This window comes from Leucoraja erinacea, chromosome 24 (assembly GCF_028641065.1).
Source record: "Leucoraja erinacea ecotype New England chromosome 24, Leri_hhj_1, whole genome shotgun sequence".
Lineage (NCBI taxonomy): Eukaryota > Metazoa > Chordata > Chondrichthyes > Rajiformes > Rajidae > Leucoraja > Leucoraja erinaceus.
In genome coordinates, this window is record NC_073400.1 from 27,030,706 (window position 1) to 27,035,172 (window position 4,467).

Genomic DNA, 4,467 nt, shown 5'->3' on the forward strand with positions numbered 1-4,467 from the left:
ATTCCTTCTCTCCAGACATGCTGCCCGTCCTGCTGAGTTACTCCAGCATTTTGTGTCTATGGTCGGTTTAAACCAGCATCTGCAGTTCCTTCCTGCACAAGACACACAGGAACTCAGTTTTATATATTACACTAAACATTGACACTTCTAACAAAGTAAAACCTTCTCAGTTCTGAACAGGCTGACATGAGATGATGTTTTTGGAGTGGGATTTGAACTCAGAATCCTCTTGGTCCAAGAACTGAATGCTACACTGTGATTGGAGTTTAGTTTCATTTAGTTCAGTTCAGTTTAGTTTAGAGATACAGCATGGAAACAGGCCCTTCGGCCCATCGAGTCCGCTTCGTCCAGCGATCACTCCGTACACGAGTACTATCCTACACACCAGGGACAATTTTTCTAAACCAGTTAACCTACAAACCGGCACTCCTTTGGAATGCGGGAGGAAGCCAGAGCACCCGGAGAAAACCCACGTGGTCACAGGGAGAAGGTATAAGCTCTATGCAGAGAGCAGCGCTCCTCCCCGTCCAGTCTCGGCCAGCTCCGGATCGAACCCGGGTCTCGCTCCTCGTTGCGCTGACAAGGCCGCAACTCTCGGGTCTCCTGCGCACCGTGCCGTCATAAAATTCACACAGAATGTCCTGGAGGCTGCACTGGGCCATCTTTGCTCGGTATTAGTTTAGAGCATTTTAGAGATACAGCTGAATGGTGATCCATTAGCGCTCCGTACGAGTACTATTAGGGTTTTTGCGGGGGGAAGCCAGAGCACCCGGAGAAAACCCACGTGGTCACAGGCAGAAGGTACAAGCTCTATGCAGAGAGCACCCGCTGAATATCAAGTGCATTCTAATTAGATTATGCCATTAAAGTCATTATTCATTCATTATTGCCTATCATCTTTTAATCTAGACCTTAGGCTGTCAGGCAATTTGTAAGCACCATTCTGTCAACTCAATCGGTTTCCTCCAGCACTTCAAAGACGTACAGGTTTGTAGGTTAATTGGCTTGGTATGAATGTAAATTATCCCTAGTGTGTGTAGATACTGCTAGTGTGCGGGGATCGCTGGTCGGCACAGACTCGGTGGGCCGAAGGGACTGTTTCCGCACTGTATCTCTGAACTAAAGTAAACTAAAATAAACATGGCACTACAACAGCATTTAAAAGATGTTTGGACAAGTACATGGAGAGGAAAGGTTTAGAGGGATATGGACCAAACACAGGCTGGTGCGAGGAGTGTAGGTGGGGCACCTTGGTCAGTGTGGGCAAGTTGGGCCGAAGGGCCTGTCTCTCCACTGTATGACTCTATCTATGACACTAATTCAATGAAACCAGGAAGTTAAACCTGATCTATAAGGGTGGAACCACAAACCCATTTCTGATTTACCAGTTGAGGGATCACAGAATGTTAAATAATGAAAACTAAATAACTTGCATTCTCACAATCTGAGGATATATTAAAGTATGTAGGAAGGAACTGCAGATGTTGGTTCAAACCGAAGATAGACACAAAAAGCTGGAGTTACCCAGCGGGACAGGCAGCATCGCTGGAGAGAAGGAATAGGTGGCGTTTCGAGTCGAGACTGAAGAAGGGTCTCGACCTGAAACGTCACCCATTTTTTCTCTCCAGAGACGCTGCCTGTCCCGCTGAGTTACTCCAGCTTTTTATGTCTATCTTTGATATATTAAAGTATGTTATACATTAAATTACTTTTCAAATGTAGTGTCTGTTTTAATCTCGTCAAAACAGGGACTATTTTATGCACAACAGGCATGCATGAAAATTATTGTGACAGTGACCTAATAATTAGTTTCAGCGATGTTCGTTTAGTTTAGATATACAGCACGGAAACACTTCGGCCCACCAGGTACTAGCAATTACCCCTTACAATAGCATTATCCTACACACTAGGAACAATTTACAATTTTTACTGAATGCAATTAACCTACGTCTTGTGCGTCTTTGGAGTGTGGGCGGAAACCGGAGCGCCCGGAGAAAACCCACGCAGTCACGGGGAGAATGTACAAACTCCGTACAGACAGCAGCCCGTAGTCAGGATCGAACCCGGGTCTCTGGCGCTGCAAGGCTGCAACTCCTACGCTGCTCGTTGTCACTGTGGAAGGAAATGGGGATTGAGGTTTGAATGGAATCAAAATCAGAACACAATGTGAGTCTTCGCAAATGGCATGTCATCTCCAGCGGGGATATACGGGGGCTATTTTAACCTGTCATTCAATGTAGTTCAGTGCAATTTGAAGGGAAATGAGCCCAAGAGTAAACGTGACGGAAGGGAATGTGTGAAGGGGTTTCTGCGGGAGATGTAATCCCCATTTTCATTCTTACTCAGTCTTTTATGTGGGCCTGCAAATGAGATTGCATCATTTGCCAGTTGGCTCAGGGTGGGGGAGGGGAGAGGGGAGAGGGAAGAGGGGAGAGGGGGAGGGTTAATAGAAAGGGTTGAGGAGCATTTGGTCTCAAGAAGGGACGTCATTGTCTTTCAGAGACGGACGGAAAGCTGCACAGAAGCTCAGTTTGACAATTAAACGCTGCATAAAGGGTGGCAGTGCACCAGGCCCAGATTGACACTGGGGAACTAAGGAACAGATAAAACAGCAGGTATTCTGTATAGAGAGTCGGCACCTGCTCCCCGCACAGCACGTTCACTGTCGTTCATCAGTCAGGCAGTCGAGCGGAAACTGACTTAATCCCCCAACAGCCTGAGCCCGAAAAGAGCAGACAGGCACAGAAAAGATGGAGTAATGCCCCTGTCCCACTTAGGAAACCTGAACGGAAACCTCTGGAGACTTTGTGCCCCACCCAAGGTTTCCGTGCGGTTCCCGGAGGTTCCCGGAGGTTTATATCAGTCTCCCTACCTGCTTCCACTACCTGCAACCTCCGGCAACCACCTTCAACCTCCCGCAACCTCCAGGAACCGCACGGAAACCTTAGGTGGGGCGCAAAGTCTCCAGAGGTTTCCGTTCAGGTTTCCTAAGTGGGAGAGGGGCTATACTCAGCGGGTCAGGCAGCATCTCAGGAGACAAGGAATTGGTGACTTTTCAGGTTGAGACCTTTCTTCAGGCTGCTCAAAGAAGAGTAGACTATAGTTTAGTTTAGTTTAGTTTAGTTTGGTTTAGATTAGTTTAGTTTAGAGGTACAACACAGATACAGGCCCTTCGGCCCACCGAATCCAAGACTAGCAGCGATCCCCGCACACTAACACTATCCTACACACACACACACACACACACGAGGGACAATTTCAAAATGTTACCAAGCCAAATAACCAACAAACCTGTAAGTCTATGGAGTGTGGGCGGAAACCAGAGATCCCGGAGAAAACCCACGCAGGTCACAGGGAGAACATCGGAGACCCGGGTTCCATCCTGACTATGGGTGCTGTCTGTGCGGAGTTTGTACGTTCTCCCTGTGAACTTGTGGGTATTCCCCAGGTGTTCCGGCTTCCTCCCACACTCCAAAGGTGTGCAGGTTTGCAGGTCGAGACCCTACTTCAAACTGAGCGTCAGGTGAAATGGTCTGAAGAAGGGCCTCGACCCGAAATGTGACCTCTTCCTTCTCTCCGGAGATGCTGCCTGTCCCGCTGAGTTACTCCAGCTTTTTGTGTCTCTCTTCAGTTTTAACCAGCATCTGCAGTTCCTTTCTACACACTCTCCGTCTAACTCGGTGCCTCCAGTCCTGGCAACATTCCTCTTGATCTTTCCTGGAAGCTCCTCCAGCTGTGTGAAGGAAGGAACTGCGGATGCTGGTTTACTCCGAAGGTAGGTGCAAAGTGCTGGAGTAACTCAGTGGTTCAGGCAGCATCTCTGGAGGAAAGGAATAGGTGACGTTTCGGGGCCCTTCTTCAAACTGACAGACAGAGGTTCATAAATTCATAAGTGATAGGAGCAGAATTAGGCCATTCGGCCCATCGAGTCCCATCAGCACTGTGCCACGCCTTGACAGCATCCATGTTCTCCAGAGATGCTGGCAGACCTGTTGAGTTACTTTGTGTCCTTTAGTATATTAACCAGGGTCTCCAACACAGACTGACCATCCTTATGTTCCCACCAAGTTCATATGATAGGAGCAGAAATAGGCCATTCGGCCCATCAAGTCTACCCTGCCGTTCAATCATGGCTGATCTATCTTTCCCTCTCAACCCCAATTCTCCTGCCTTCTCCCCATAACCCCTGACACCCGTGCTAATCAAGAATCTATCTACCTCTGCCTTAAAAGTATCCACTGACTTGGCCTTCTGGGATTAGATTAGATTAGATTCAATTTTATTGTCATTGCACTTTTCAGTGCAACAAAATGGTTTAGCCTGCATGCATAACATAGAATAAATACCAAAACACACACTCAACACAGTTTAACATCCACCACAGTGAGTTCACCAGGCACCTCCTCACTGTGATGGAAGGCAAAAAGTCCTTGTCTCTTCCCTCCTTGCTCTCCCTCTGCCTCCAGG